This window comes from Opisthocomus hoazin, chromosome 3 (assembly GCF_030867145.1).
Source record: "Opisthocomus hoazin isolate bOpiHoa1 chromosome 3, bOpiHoa1.hap1, whole genome shotgun sequence".
NCBI lineage: Eukaryota > Metazoa > Chordata > Aves > Opisthocomiformes > Opisthocomidae > Opisthocomus > Opisthocomus hoazin.
Genome location: NC_134416.1, coordinates 48,213,792 through 48,230,512, shown reverse-complemented (window position 1 = coordinate 48,230,512; position 16,721 = coordinate 48,213,792). Strand labels below are relative to the sequence as shown.

Here is a 16,721-nt window from a genome sequence, read left to right as displayed (position 1 = left end):
AATTGGTAATTATGATACCACTGGGGAAAGTAGTTCATCAATGTAGTTGGGGATATGAGGCATAGGCTTCCATTAATTTGTCCGAGTACTTTTAAAATTATGGCTATGGGACTGTGAAATTTACTTTAGAGTTCAACAAATGGGCTAAGAGAAGCCGTGATCAGTGGCAGTAGGTTTTTTGCAAAGAAACTGGGTGGATGAAAGGCTAAAAAGCTTCTACCACATAATTCTGGGCTCCGCAGTTCATCATTATCTAATCACAAAGGTTAAAGCAATTTAGAGCTTGGAAGCTGTAAACCAAGAGCTGCCCAACAAAATGTCCAAAGGGATAGGGGAGCCCTAAAACCTGATTGAAATGCACAAGGATAAACTTCCAGAACCCCTATTTGTGTTTAAATACTTCTTACCATTTTAACTTTTTATTTTCCTCTGACATATGCCAGATTTCCAGTCATTAAAAGAATAGCAAAGATTACTCTCTCACAGAAAGAAGAGTCACTTTGTACTCTTTCATTCCTTGTGGCAGTGACAGAGGATTATGGAGTGAAATTTTTTTGCTTACTGATTGTAAATACAAATTCTTTCACTTTTGAGTTTTACTGGGGTTTTTTTGATGATATCTAACACACTACAAGGAACTTTAGAGAAATTATAAAGTTTATTTATTGCTTCTGCATTTTCGGGGAGAAGTTGTTCTAGAGTTCTTCAGATCCTCCAGTATTCATGCAGTGCTTTTGAAAATTAAATGTAGCAATCAGACTTGCATTTTTAAACTGTGTTAAACAAATTACCTCTAGAACTGAGGGTAAGATGTCTCACTGCTAGCACAATTGGCACAATTTATAAACTGGCTTCGTGCTTTCTGTTGGTTTTTGTTCAAATGAAAGGTGTAAAATGCTCTTGTCTAGATGAGTGTATTTTCTGTAAAAAGACTAAAATTTCACAACGGTAAATTCTGGTAAAATTGTGCTTCTGGCAAAATATTAGTGCATGCATGCTATGGATCGCTGGGAAAATGAGTGATTTATGCTGGATGGGACTTGGGAATGCTGAAAAACATTTGTTCATAGGAATTTTTGGAACTGCAAAACCAAGTGCGTCAGTGCAAAGAAGGGAAATACCCAAATATATCTTACAGGTCAGGGTAAAGAGCAAAAAAAAGTCTGGAATATATGTAGTTTACCTTGTCTGTTTGAGTTCTGTGTAAGAACTCAGCACAGATGTGTAGCAGAAAATGTGAAAAGTGAGGAGTGTGGTCACATGCAATTTTTTCATACATGCTACTACTGCTAATCTTAAAGGCTAATTCTGAACAAATAACAGGATCAATATGCAGAAAAGCTTGTAAGCACATCCATGCCATTTAATTTTTTTTTTTTTTGCAGAAAATTTTTTTTTTTAATGTGCAGTACTAAAACATATGGGTGGATTTACATTTCTTTTATGTCTTCACGTATGAGTAACCTGTTTTGCTGAATATATGATTTATCTTTCCTACATTTTTGTCCTCTGCTAGCCACTCAGTATGCTTTATACCCAGCTAGAAAAAAAAAAATTATCTGGTGGCATCAACCAAGCGAGTGAGAACGGTTATTCTATGCTAAAGTGACTTTCATTTACCAAAGGCTGACAAATCACTACTTTATAGTTGAGAAATAAGTCAGACAAATTTATATCACAAGTGAAAATAGTGAGCTGTGTCTAATAAATTTGTAGTTCAATGAAAAAATATAAACTAAGTTCATCAGGTCTGAAGCCAAGAGCATTGCTACAGGGAATGTATAATGTGCTGTGATACAATTTCCAGTGGTAGCTTTATGAATAAGAGAACAGAACATGTTAACAATTATGCCGATGGCTAGGACTAAAGTGAATTATAACTGCATTAACTGTAGTAACATTTTTACCCTTTTCCTTTTCCTTGCAATTACTAGGAAGTTATTTTCTTTGAAAAGTAAACAAAGCAGAATATTACAAAGCAAGCATATTGTTCCCTCTTTGACTGCAATGAGCGTTCATTCGTTGATGCAATTATCTTTCTGGAAAATACAGACTTATTCAGTGAAATCTAGTCTAGAGAGTAAAACAACTGAAATGCAAATATGAAGCTGAGCAGTGAAGACCTTGGTCATTTAAAAAAATCCATGCTAAAACAGATGAAGATTGATCAAAACCCTTTTGGTTGTTGTTCGTCCTCCACTGGAGGAATTTACTAAAATTACTCTTATGAGTTCCTGGGCATTAGTTGATATAGAAAACAATGCTTTTACTAAATGGCATGAAAGTATCACACCAGAACAGCAGTACTTAATGCTCACCTGCGCACATGGGTTTGTGTCTGTGGTGTCAGATGTGCTGCTCTGCACTGTGGGCCATTGAGAACTGAGAACAGTCTGAATTACATCCAAGACCACAGGATGATAGAATCATAGGACAGCCGAGGAACAGACCTCAACAGGTTGTCTGGTCCAGCCTTTCAAGCTGTTGTAATCCATTTTATCCCTGCTGTCAGTTTCAATGTAGAGGCTGATAAAACATATTCTTGATAGACGTGTGACTGATGAGGTTGATTAAGCTTCTTTATATGAAGAATGAAGCTGTAACTACAAAAATGTCACCTAAAGCACTGGAGTAAGAAGTATGGATGAGCTGAATTTGCGTCTTACAATGAAACCAGCACTCGCACTGTCAGTGCTGGACTCTAAAAGAGTTCTTGCACCTGACCATTGCTTTCTGAACAGGGATCTTATGAGTGCATGCCAGTATTCCTGAATAGTTTCAGATGTCTTAGAGTACTTATGTTATAATTGACCACATTTCTTGAAGAAGATAAAAGACTACTTTTTACTTCTAATGATGCTCAAAGTATCATAATTTTCTTTACCTCCTTACTTCTCTTTATTTTGCATGCTGTCAACACCATTTATGCTTCTCTTGCCTCCCCCATCTTCCTGCCCATAGGTGTCTTATTCTTTTTTCTCCTTAATTTTCTTTGATATTACTGGTGTAACTGGTTTTACTTACCTCTTTCACTTGCTTTATGTATTTATTGCAACTTGTCATTGTCTCTGCCCCTTCATCTTTTTTTTTTTTCTTAGTGGACATTGGCAGTCATGGAGATGATCATGGCTGAAAAAAAGACTTTAGTATGTCATGGAATGGCAGTATTTCAAATGGTGTTTTTACAGATGTAACCATGAAATGGTGGGCAATGAAGCTCATTAAAGAGCTTTGTCTCATCAAAGAATGTTAAACAGCTGTTTTCAGCTTGACCACAGCGGAAAATAGAACCAGTCAGCCAGTAAAAAATTATGTTTAGTAGGTACTATGAATATAAGTAAAAGAAAAAATGAGACAGTGAACAGGAGGAAGTCATGTGTGATGGGCTTCTACACTTGACTGAGCCCCTTGATCATGGTTCCTGTTTCTGCTCATGTGTTGTGAAATGGGAGATCTTTTAGAAGCTGGCTAGAGTGCTTCTAGCTTGCTGAGAAGATACTGCCATTCAGGAAATTATTCTTTTATTGCTTGCAGCCTTGGTAAGCTTTTCTCCACTTCTGTTATCGTAGAGATGGACTTAATTTTGCTTAATGAGCAGTGAGACTGAAGGGGATGGGCCTTAATACAGCTTGGACCATGTTGTGGAGGAAAGCTTCCTTGCCACAGCTAGGTCAGTTGGTTTTCTCCCAAAGATCTTCTGCTCTGATAAACATTAAATCTCTTCCTTATAAGGTTCTTATAAGCTTTAAAAACTGGGTTTTTTTGTTTTTATTTTGCATTCTCATGCAATACCTCTCCAAGAAGGGCTTCAGCCCTATTTGTTCAGTTCCCTCAATTACAACAGTATTTTTTTACTGACTTGATATTGATGACATACATAGTCAGAAAGGGTCAGAGAAAGTATTAACTATCATAAGGGAAGTGGGACACAAAGCTGACACTAGAAAGGCACTATTCTAGGTGGGAGCTGGTGTGTGGAGGATGTGGCGGTGGCTGTGTTACTCTGAGTTTGCAGGCTCCAGGAGCAGTGATACCAGGAGAGCAGCATGTGCTGCCGCTGTACTTCCTCCTGCCCGGACGTACTGGGAGGGAAACCATCTGGTGGGAGCTGTGACTGGGACACCGCAGGCGCTGGGGCTGGTCGTGCCTGCGGTGACTGCCGGCTGTGCTGCCCGCCATATCCAGGCAGCTTGAACGCAGCGCGAAAAGCATTGGGGTACGTAGCTGGTCCCGACTTTGCTGCTGTCTGCCTGGCTTCCTTCCTCACCGAGGTGGCTGTCTGTAAGGACTGACTCCTGCCTGCATTTGCACGCGCCATTACTTTCTTAAGTGATAGCACTGGAGTATAAGTCCGTGGCGGTTGTGCGGCCTCTTTGTACAGTAAGCTAGTGCTATCCATAACTCAAAATTAACAGTTCCTTTCTTGTGCTCTTATCTTATTCTCTGGATTTCCTGGTTGTACTCTACATGGTCCTTTCAAAACCTCTTGGCAGCCCAACTAAAACAAGCCTGATAAATTGTCTAACATCTTTTTGTGTACTGTACAACAGTCTGTTCTTCTAAATACTCTTTTAGCAGAGAAATTGCAATGAAAGCATGACTCTGGCTTCTTTGAAACGTTCATCTTGACAATTTATGATCTTTCACAAAATATTTGGGTTGTGTGCAAGAACAGAAATGAACCAAGAGACAGATTTTGATGTTGCGTCAGTGAGTTCATGCCACTTTTATATGTTTCTCAGTAAAAAGATATTTGAATCCCAGCTCATCAAAGTTGAATCAGCTCAGATGAACTGTTAGGATGCCTTCAGGTCTGAAGACGGCATGAAAGAGCTGGAGTGCTGAGTAGGTGAGGGAGGTTACCACTGAAGCTGTCTGGAAACTCGGTATGTTACAAAGACTACACAGCATAAACTGTTTCATGTTTGTCCCTGTTTCTTCAGTGTCTCGATCAGAGCTCCGCAGAGCCCATTTTATTGTGAATCTTTACCAGTTGCTTTGAACATTTTCACAGTCATTTTGTTTTCTACAAAGCAATGTAAAAATGTTGAGGCACACACAGAATGACTCTTAAGCTGCTCTGTGCCTACATAAGACTGTCTGTGCAGGAGTTAACGTTAGTCTTAAGACAGGTTTTAAACTAGTGCAACCTTGGGGTCAGGTTGGTCATGATTCTCAACTGCTTTGCTTTTGGGGTACTAGTTTATGCCTTTGCTAAGAAGAGTGTTGTTTGATACCTTTCTGAGTGCCATCATGCTGTACTGCTGGCAGTGACAGTTCGCTTCAGCTAGTCAACGTGTGTTAAAATAGATTCTCTTCCCCATATTAGCTAGTGAATGAATGCGCAATTTAAATAAGCTAACACCTCATAGCTTTATCCTGGAAAATCCTCTGAAATTCCAGTGTTGTATGGATTTATAACCTTACCTGGATGTAACAGGATTTACCTGGATCCTGCATGGAGGAAGCAGGGCGATAAGCAGGATCAAAACCTTGGACCTCAGGAGGGCTAACTTTGGCCTCTTCAAGGAGCTACTGGGAGGAATCCCATGGGCCAGGGCTCTCGAAGGCAGGGGGGTCCAAGAGTGCTGGTCGCTGTTTAAAAGTCACTTCCTCCATGCTCAGGAGCGGTGCATCCCCCTGGGAAAGAAATCGACCAAAGGAGGCAGGAGACCTGCATGGTTAAACAAGGAGCTTCTAGTGGAGCTCAGGCAGAAGAGAAAGGTCCATGGAATGTGGAAAGAGGGGCAGGCCACTTGGGAAGAGTACAGGAATGTGGTCAGAGCATGCAGGGATGCGACGAGGAAGGCTAAGGTCCTCCTGGAATTGAAGCTGGCAAGGGATGTCAAAAACAACAAGAAGGGCTTCTTCAACTACATCAGCAGCAAAAGGAAGGCTAGGGACAATGTGGGGCTGCTGCTGAATGAGGCGAGTGTCCTGGTGATGGAGGATGCGGAGAAGGCAGAGCTACTGAATGCCTTCTTTGCTTCAGTCTTCAGTGCCAAGGCAGGCCGTCAGGAATCCCAGGCCCCGGAGGTAAGAGAAGAAGCCTACAAAGAGGATGACTTTCCCTTGGTCGAGGAGGACTGTGTGAGGGATCGCTTAAGCGATCTGGATGCCCACAAATCCATGGGCCCCGATGGAATGCACCCACGAGTGCTGAGGGAGCTGGCGGATGTCATTGCTGAGCCACTCTCCATCATCTTTGAGAGGTCCTGGAGGACAGGAGAGGTGCCCGAGGACTGGAGAAAGGCCAGTGTCACTCCAATCTTCAAAAAGGGCAAGAAGGAGGACCCAGGGAACTACAGGCCAGTGAGCCTCACCTCCATGCCGGGAAAGGTGATGGAGCAGCTTATCCTGGAGGTCATCAACAAGCAAGTGGAGGATAAGAAGGTTATCAGGAGTAGTCAGCATGGATTCACCAAGGGGAAATCATGCCTGACCAATGTGATAGCTTTCTATGATGGCATGACTGGCTGGGTAGATGAGGGGAGAGCTGTGGATGTTGTCTACCTCGACTTCAGCAAGGCTTTCAACACTGTCTCCCATAACATCCTCCTAGGGAAGCTCAGGAAGTGTGGACTGGATGAGTGGTCAGAGAGGTGGATTGAGAACTGGCTGAATGTCAGAACTCAGAGGCTTATCATCAGCGGCGCTGAGTCTAGTTGGAGGCTGGTGACAAGTGGTGTCCCTCAGGGGTCAGTACTGGGCCCAGTCTTGTTTAACTTCTTCATCAACAATCTGGATGAAGAGTTAGAATGTACCCTCAGCAAGTTTGCTGATGACACCAAACTGGGAGGAGTGGTAGATACACCAGAAGGCCGTGCTGCCATTCAGCGTGACCTGGACAGGCTGGAAAGTTGGGCAGAGAGGAACCTGATGAGGTTCAACAAAGGCAAATGCAGGGTCCTGCACCTGGGGAGGAACAACCCCATGCATCAGTACAGGCTTGGGGTGGACCTGCTGGAGAGCAGCTCTGTGGAGAGGGACCTGGGTGTCCTGGTGGATGACAAGTTGACCATGAGCCAGCAGTGTGCCCTGGCTGCCAAGAAAGCCAGTGGGATCCTGGGGTGCAGTAGGAAGAGTGTGGCCAGCAGGACGAGGGAGTTTCTCCTTCCCCTCTACACTGCCCTAGTGAGGCCTCATCTGGAGTACTGTGTCCAGTTGTGGGCTCCCCAGTTCAAGAAGGATGAGGAGCTACTGGAGAGAGTCCAGCGGAGGGCTACAAGGATGGTGAGGGGACTGGAACATCTCTGCTACGAGGAAAGGCTGAGGGAGCTGGGCTTGTTCAGCCTGAAGAAGAGAAGGCCGTGAGTGGACCAAATATATACTTACAAATATCTGAAGGGTGGGTGTCAGGAGGATGGGGCCAAACTCTTTTCAGTGGTGCCCAGTGACAGGACAAGGGGCAATGGGCACAAACTGAAGCACAGGAAGTTCCGTCTGAACATGAGGAAGAACTTCTTCCCTCTGAGGGTGACGGAGCACTGGAACAGGCTGCCCAGGGAGGTTGTGGAGTCTCCTTCTCTGGAGATATTCAAGGCCCGCCTGGACAAGATCCTCTACAGCCTACTGTAGGTGACCCTGCTTTGGCAGGGGGGTTGGACTACATGACCCACAGAGGTCCCTTCCAACCCCTATCATTCTGTGATTCTTTGATTCTGTAACATAAAATCATGGGTCATCTGGTTGTTGCTGATAAGCGCGACAGTGAGTTTTTGAATCAAGGTACCAAGCTGTGTTAGTTAAGAGGGCTCCCTTAGTAATACGAGGCCTGTTTTACTCACAGCTACTGAGCAAATGCAGAGTGGGACTTTGACCCAGACAGTTTTCACTGCTGTACCTTTCCATATCTCCTTAGTATGGTGTCCTCTGGCTTGCTTTCCGTTCTCCTCCTTTTCTTCCACCCCTGAGCTCTTGCTCCGCTCACACAGTGCAGGAACAAGTTGGATCTTTGAATGCATTGCTGAGCCAGAGAAAAGGTACCCAAGGCCTGTTCACGCAGTGTGGCTGCTTGTCCTTTGTGCCGAAGGGTTTTGTCATGTGTCAGTTTGTCTAGTGTAGAAGATGGAGCCTTTTAAAAAATGGAAACTATGTTAACTTTAACAAGGACCAAGCAGAACAGAAGGAAACTTTTGTAGCTTCTGGAAACTCAGATAACTTCAGGAATGAAGTGAAATTTTGAAATTATTTTTCCTCCATATGTATTGTGGCGTATCAGGAGATTTGTTTCTCAACGAAAGACCTGTCCCTTGACTCACTCTTATGCCTTTCATATTTCCATTTTTCCTCCCTTTAAATTTTTAACTATGTCTTGGCAACCAAAGCCCATTTTTAAACAAAATGTATTCCATTGTCATTCTCCAGAAAATGTTACCCAGCGGTAGCCACCCGTCAGTTCTCCTGTGTGTGCCTCGTCATGAGCTGCCCTCCTTCTCCCTGCAGAGAAACCACCTTGTGAGTTGTGTGTTTCAGATGGTACACTTTATTCTTCCGTGATCAGTGTCTCCCTGGTTGCCCACTGAAGCTGATGCCTGCACCTGTCCACTTACAAGATATTTCCTCAAACATTCAATGGTAATGTTGCAAAGAAGGAAATGCTAAGAGTAAACCTGAAGGAGGTACAGCAGCTGTAAATGAAGTGGCCTTCAAGAAATCCTGCTGATGTTAATAAACCAAGCTCTTTATAAATCTCCAGTCTTCTGAGCAATTAATGCCATCAGAAGATGCATCCTAAGGAAAAGAAAGAAAAAAAAAAAAAAAGTAAAAAAACCCCCAAACCCTTTACAGGTCCATAATCTTCCTCTTTTTCTGTTCCAGCTGGCTTAATTTGGCTATCTCCAGATCCCAGGATTTTCCTTCTGGGACAATTAGTTTATTAGTCCAGTTTACAGGTAGAATTGTTGAAGCTCCTCATTCTGTTTCTATTCATAGCCAAGCGTAAGTTCACAGGTTTTTCTTTCACATATCCACATTTGCACAGCACATATCAATGCAGTTTGTGGTGTGGATTGAAGCTCAGTTTGCCTGCAGATAAGAAGCCTGTGGAGCAAAACTTGAGTGTTTCTGGCATCCAGGGGACTTGCGAGACCACTTTTCAGTAATCACAAGAGACAGATTCTCTGTGCACATAAATCATGTGTGTTCAGCAAGAAAATGACTATTACATTTCAGTTTCCAAGTAAGTCTCTCTTAATAATTTTATAGTATACTTCTAGTTCCCACAGTGATGTTTTGCTGGGTTTTTTTAAGCTTTGAAGTTGTGCATTGAGTGTAAACCTGGAAATTGTACGCTTTCCTTTTTGTTTCCAATAATGTTTCCACGGGGAAAGCGTAGAGCGTGCTCTATTTAAGCATTCAGTGCTTTGATTTTTGTTCTTCTGCTCGTAAATAATCAGTATTCATCTGAATACAGCATCAAAAAGGGAATAAAATATTAAAAAATATCTTAAACTTTTTTCTGCTATAATATACTGTGAAAATAAATAAAAACAACCCTTCACACTAATTTCAAAACCTCAAGTTATTTTGTGTATTTGTTGAAAATTTCTTCAAGCATATTACATAATCAAAACTTACTTCTGAATTTATTTTACTTTTCTGTAGTTTTTGAATGATTACAATTTTTAGAAACTGTGTATCTGTCTTTTGGGTGAAGCTTAGCTCTGCTGATGACAGCAACATTTTTCACCTCACTTTTTTCTGTTGATGGTAGGCATTTTCATGTTTCTCAACCATGAAATGTATGTTAGCACTGCTTCTGACACCTGGGAAGTCAGATTATGTTTTTTGGCTGGTAGGAAAAGCAGATGAAAATAATGGTTCTTGTTCACAAACCTCTCCCAGAAAGTGCAGTGCCCCTTCCAATTTCTTTTGTCTGTATAGCAGAAAAGAATTGTGGTGAAGCAAATGTTGTGGCTACCTTCCTTACATAACCATTTGCCAGAAGTAAGTACATGTGTGATTTTCTTATCCTTTGTGGATGGACTTTTACAGTACACCTGTGGTCATGCACCTTGTACTTCAGGTGTTAAAGGATTAGGGTACGGCAAGAAATTGTTTATCAGCTTTAGGGTTTCATCTTTTCTTTTTAAATAAAACCCTCTCTCTTTATATTATACTAAAAGATAAAGTTATTAAGATTGCAACATCAAGTGTTAAAACCAGTAAATTTATCTGTTCCTCCACTTTGGCCTTATATGTCATGAGACAGCCCAATAATATGACAACATACCTATATTCCTATGTTCCGGCATTCACTGAACAGGATGAAGGGTATTAATGAATGAGTTGGAATTCTCATATATTTGCAACATGATGAGTTGCAGCATCGCTTGTGGCTGGTAAAACAAGGCATGGAGCCACAGAGTGAAGTGAAACAGTGAAATGAAATAGCGAACATTGATTGCATACCCTGCACAAATACTGATCTCAGTGTCCCTTGGTGAAAAATAACATCTGACTTTTTGATTCTAAAGTACATTTGAGCGAGCTTTTCTTGTGTGACATATAAATACAAAATGTGAGTGTATCTTATAAACCTGTTTTATATGCACCTGTTTCACACAGAATGACAGAATGGTAGGGGTTGGAAGAGACCTCTGTGGGTCATCTGTCCAACCCCCCTGCCAAAGCAGGGTCACCTAGGGCAGGCTGCACAGGACCTTGTCCAGGCAGGTCTTGAATATCTCCAGAGAGGGGGACTCCACAACCTCTCTGGGCAGCCTGTTCCAGTGCTCCGTCACCCTCAGAGGGAAGAAGTTCTTCCTCATGTTTCGTTTGGTTTGATATGGGACATAGAATTGACTTCTTTTATACTTGACTGACATTTTTGTGCTTTTTACACACTTTTTATAGAGAATGGAGCAATTCAGATAAATAGTTTTGTATTAAAGAAAGTGAATTTGACCAGATACATGGCAAAACCTCATTCTTTTTATAGGCTTAACATCTAGAAACTAAAAATACAACTTAGGATCTCCTAAGTGAGCTAAACATTCTGGACTGCTGTTTTAATCCTTTATTGAACAGGTGGACAGTTTTGCAGATCTGTGCTCATTTTTACTACGTTATGGACAAGTTTTCAGTGTGAGAGCAAAATGCCTTTTTTTGCTTTTTCAGGTATTTTTACAAACTACCTGATAGTATCTGGTACTGGGAAGCAGACAATTTGGGATTAAAGAACTGAAAATTAGTCATGAACTCTGTATGTGCATTATTGCCTTACAACCAAACGATAAGAAAATGCGCTGTAGGATTTCTGGTATGTAAAGGTGTCTACTGTAGTAAACACTGTCCTCTTTAAAGTATTGGAGCAAGCTGAAAATGGGGGAAAAAAAAAGAGATCAGAACATCTAATGCAATCTGAGGCAATACATACTTATTTGGAAAGAAATAAACTTGTGAACTGGAGCATGGTTTAATGTACTGCAAACCTGCAGTGTAACTCCAGAGTACGCTGGGATCTTTCACTGTCTGAACAAGATGAGCCAAGTCTATGTCAGATTGTCTGACCAAGGCAAACAAGAGGGCTGAAACTGCTCTGAGTAATAAATGATTACTACATGAACCTTTTTTTTTTTAATTAGTATTTTTTGTGGATGAATTAACTTGGTTCAGGCATCCTTTTCCAGCATTCAGAAGTTGCTTTGCTATTTACTTCTGAATATTAGAGCTAAACAATTGTATTTGTCATGCTAGGTGACGTTCAGATATTCTCTTCCTCCCTCAGCTTTTCTTTCTCCCATTTATGCAGAAAAATCCCTGAAAGTGAGAGCAATGCCCAGATTTGGTTGCTGGTGCCTAGCACAAATATAAAAGCAGGCTGCAGCTAGAAACAAAAGTGAATATTCTGGACTGGATGGGTCAGCATCTGAAGGATGAAATGCTGAGAGATACACACGCAGCGAGGAGGGGTCCTGCGGAGGGGCTGAGCCAGCCTGGGAGAGCCGGGGCAGGTCTTGCAGAGCTCAGCAAGCAGGAGGACTGAACTGGGAGCCAGCGTCCAAATGTGCTCACAGTAATGAGAGCGGAGAACTGGGGTTTTGTGATTAACTGATCGATTTAATAGTTAATCTGTCTCAGCTCCCTCCACTCTAAAATATTGACAGATACCTTTAATTACCTCACACTAGTAGTAATTAGTCTCAGTTTGTTTCAGTGGCAGTTCCAGAAGTATTTGCTGCATGTGGCTATATTGTAAAGTCAGGCAAATTAAAAATATGGATGCTCCATTTTGCTGTGGTATAGATGGTTTTGTATCTATATTTTGTTCAGTGTGTGCTTTCTATTTTAAAAATATTTCTGTATGTAAGTTCTGAAAATAAAAGCTGAAAACCAGATTTTTTTTAACTTAATTGGATTGCACAGTAGTGCTTCCCCATATTGTTCTGAAATGAAAACATAATAATAACTAAAATTATTCCAGAATTGAGCTTTATAGGGAACAATGTTTTAATATCCATTTAGACGAGCTTTGAGTTACAGTAAATGACTGAATCTGGAACTTCACTTGCTTCAGGTCAGTACATGGAAGCTAGCAAGCTCGGTCAGAGATCCCCTGGAAAGTAATGTGCCAATTCAGGAAACAGAAATCAAATACATCTGTCCACCAATGGAGTTCTTAATAGTCATGAATTGGTTTTAATGTCACATCCAATTTGTTGTTAGATTTTTGAGGCATCTCCCAACAGACAGGGCTTCGGTGATTTTTTTGTTGTTGTTGTGAACTGTTCAGTTTTTCCTGGATAACACTTGTTCACTGCACTTGAGATCTGTTTCCTACTGTTTTGAAGCATGCCTTGTCTTTTGCTTTGCCTAGAAATGTTACTCAGTTGAGTGGTGATTTTTGCTGGGATAAAACAAGGAGAGAGGAGTGTAGGATGGCCTTTCTGAAGTCTTGCAGACCTATTACACAGACATCTGCATGGGGGATAGCTCTGGCCAGAAGGAGCTTCCCTGGAAATATTTTTGTGTACTTCTAGGTTTTACAGTTGATTTTACTACTTAGTCTGCAAAAGTTTCTTTCTAGGGTCACGTTTGTTCTTTTTACTCCCAGTAAATGCTTAACCTACACAGAAGCATGTATACTTGACGCATTTATAATATTTGATTAATTAAATGCTGAGAAACTATAATAAATGCTTACATTACTTTGCTTTGCTAGGTTAATTATTTTAAAAGATAATTTCTTAAGTATAACTTAACCTTCCCCAATTTAAATTGAATATATAGCTCTGCTTTAGCAATTTAGTATGTAGCCCTTAGCTTTTGTGTCAGAGAATTATTTTCTCCCATCTCCTTCATTAAACAGTTGTTGGAAACCCTCAGTTTATAGACATTTGATTAAGTCATTGGTTTCTCGTGATTAAGTAACGAACGACAGCAACTGACAAAGTAAACACCCTCAGAAATTATGTCCAAAATATTTTGCTGTGAGCTTGACACCAATTCAATGACAGTGTCTCAGGCAGTGAAATTCATTTACTATATTGGATAACTCCATCAAAATCTGATCAGTGCAGCCCAGTCAAGGATGACTCTGATTTGCTGCTAGAACAGCTTAATCATGATGACATATGTTGTCATTAGGGCTCTGTTGGTCCACCATGGTTATCAAAGGCACTACTTTCTTAAAGCCATTAATTTCTTTATTGCAATGATATTCCACAAAATGACAATACAATAAACTGGCCCTCTCCTACTTGCAAGAGATGTAACAGAAACTTAATCTTTATTTCAGACAGGAAGGAAGAAAGAACAGCCTCAGTTTCCATGTAAATGACTTTGTGTTGCCTGCTTCCCATGTTTAGTTAACCCTGAATACATTTCCAGAGAAGTAGCAAGCATTAGATTTCAGCATTGTGTGACTACATAAACATCATCATGCCTGTGAATTAATGGAATAAATTGAATACCTGAGGTTTCTGTGTGAGAATTAGCAGGGGAAGGGTAATTTCTTTCAGACTGAAGGCTCTTACTCATCACTGGAGTGCTTTGAGCATCCCTGTAATACAAAGTGCTGTTGCCACCTCTCCTCCCAGATCTCTGTTGTTCTCCTCTGGTGTAGCCGCAGAGTGAAGGGGGTCGTCTTCCCTGTTATGAGAAAGGACTCTTGTTGCTTCACTGCTGAATGAGATTTCACTTGCGTTTTTTCATTTCGTGGCAAAGTTTGGAAAGGGTGAGGCGGAGCCATGAGCTTCATTCTGCAGAGCTTCTCTGGGTAGGAATGGAAATGGGACCTGTACTTCATGAAAATGTGTTGAGGTGCTGCCTTACAGGCTGGCCTGTGTTTGGCCGTATTGCTTTGCCTACTCCTGTCCCTGAGACAGGGCCAGGGCCAGGCCCAATCTGGCCTTTCACTGTCCTCATTTTTTCTCATGCTTTGAAATAATTCTGTACATTACTATATCTATTTGAAAGGTTTACATCTTCAAACTGTTTAATTTTTTTGGCTTTGCAAATAAAACGTATAGAAACTGATTGCAACTTGTATATAGTAACTGCTTCCTATGCTATTCTACCCTCGACAACACCAGCATTACTGAAAGATAAGACGAGCATTACTTTCAAGCTTAGCTTTACTGGTTTGGAACACAGCTGTTTTGAAATGTGCATGGTAAAACAGAGATGAAACAAAATCTTATGTTTCCTGTGTATTTAAGGACTATAGCACTTCTAACTACCAAAAAAATGTTAGGGCTGCATTGTAATGCAGAAAGTATGAGAAGTCTTCAGGGAGATGTTTTGACTATTACAGAATGTGAGGAGTATCCACTGAGGACGAGATTACAGAGGAGCATTAGATGACATTATTCAGCATGTAGCTGAAAGGAAATGACACTGCAGTTCAAGGGTGATGAAACACGTGTGAGACCATTGATGAGATTGTGCTGTGGCAAGAGATTTTTGCAATGCTTTCAGTTTATAACTGGATTATGTTGCGAGATTCAATGGTACGTAAATAAGATCATGTAGGAAAGCTGTAATGTTCATATCTTCTCCAAAAGGACAGAGGTAATGTTGAGAAAATACTGTTAGTATAGGGTGAATGTGGTTTTTGTTTTCTTTACTGTCATCTATGCAATGATACAGCAGGTAAATAAGATTTTTAAGTCACGTGTGAAAGCTTTTACCCGCAATGTTTTGTGGGAACATCTGAAGGAAACACTTTGCTCCATGTTTCTGCAGGCAGTAATCTGATTGAATAATAAATGAATTTAATGAGATTAATTTAGATATATGTGGAAGTGAAGTTGTGTGAATATTGGTTATTGCTTATCATTTATGCTTTAGTAACGTTTTAAAATTCTCTGTTTATGCTGATGAAAGATTATTTTGAGTTTTGATCAGGTAGGAAAACCTTTCTGAAATTATTTGCTGACTCATCTGCTCTGTGCAAAAATCTGTTGCTGTATGCTTCGTAGTTGTAGTGAAATAATTTCTTATGAAAGAAAAAACAATATTTTGAAGCAAATCATACATAAAAAATGGCTCACAGACTGTCTTAAAAAGCCTTAATATTGATTTTGAAATTATCCTGATGCAGTAGTATTTTTCTTGTCATGTTTGTTGAGAGTAAGATGATAACTGATATTTATTTTTCAGTAGGACTGACAAATAACAATCAATCTGTGATTCCTTTGATGCATTTTTATTATGTTCAGAGCAAGGATCTTGCTCCGTGGTTGTAGCTACAATTTAATCAGTAAAGAATATAAATTTTCTGCTTTGACAGCCTAATGATGTAGAAAACTCTGAGGAAGGAGTGGTCAGTAAAGAGGTAAGTGCTTACTGTTCATACCCTTTTTCAAAGGAAAATCTTGCCTCTGCTGTATAAGGTAGATTTTGATTTTACTGGTGCAACAGATACCTTAGCTGCTAAGTAGCACAGCTTGTCCATTAAAAAAAAAAGGAAGCTGAACCATGTAAACAAGGTTTTACTTTGTATAATATGTATAATGCAAGAGATTGTCCATACCACTTGAACTGTCGGTGAAGTAGGCCAAATGTTACGTTACTCATTAGTCTAGTTTGTATCGTGAAAAATAAATGTATACTGTAAAGATACTACTTGTTGGTGTTTTCCTTCTTTTTTTTCATTTAAATGACAAAGTAGTTTTTCCTAGTCTTTCTCCGTAAGGGCTAATATTCTTGCAGCTAACTGCAACTGCATCAGAGGCCTGTGATTTTTTGGAATGAAAATGGATTACTGATTTTACTGAGTCCATTTAATATTTTGATGTTTTGATATTAGGTTTTCTTAGTTTTGAAAGTGAGGAGTGTGGCGAATACTTTATCGTATGATGGTAACTTTAAGAAAATGTGTAGTTCTGCCCCAAACAGAACAGGGAGGACTTTGGTTTCCAGTTTCTCAGCGTCCTTTCATCATCTGAGGGTATTTGGAAACAACGATATTATTCCTAGAATACAGTCAACCAGAAACAAATAAAAGGTCGGTGAGAGGTCAGTACCTCTTGTCAATGTGATAAGAACTTGAAAATTTGCAGGTGTTGTAAGTATCTGCCTAATGAATCTAACATGAAATGAGTTCATGGTGGTAGCTTACAGGCAGTCTAGCAAAGACTAGTGAAAGCGAAATTAGTACGCATGGTGCAGGAAAGGAGAGGGAATTGTTACAGATACAAAAGTATCTTCCTGTGTTTGAGGCAGTAAAAAGAAATGTTTGTTAGCAAGGGAAATAGTTAACACCTTATATTGCA

At 40.4% G+C, this 16,721-nt stretch overlaps 1 protein-coding gene across 9 annotated transcripts in view; it reads left to right on the top strand.

The window, feature by feature from the left end:
- The window catches only part of SNTG1 (syntrophin gamma 1), a 365,296-nt gene that overhangs the window by 20,445 nt on the left and 328,130 nt on the right, over window positions 1-16,721 (top strand). The gene's annotated exons all lie outside the window — the stretch shown is intronic.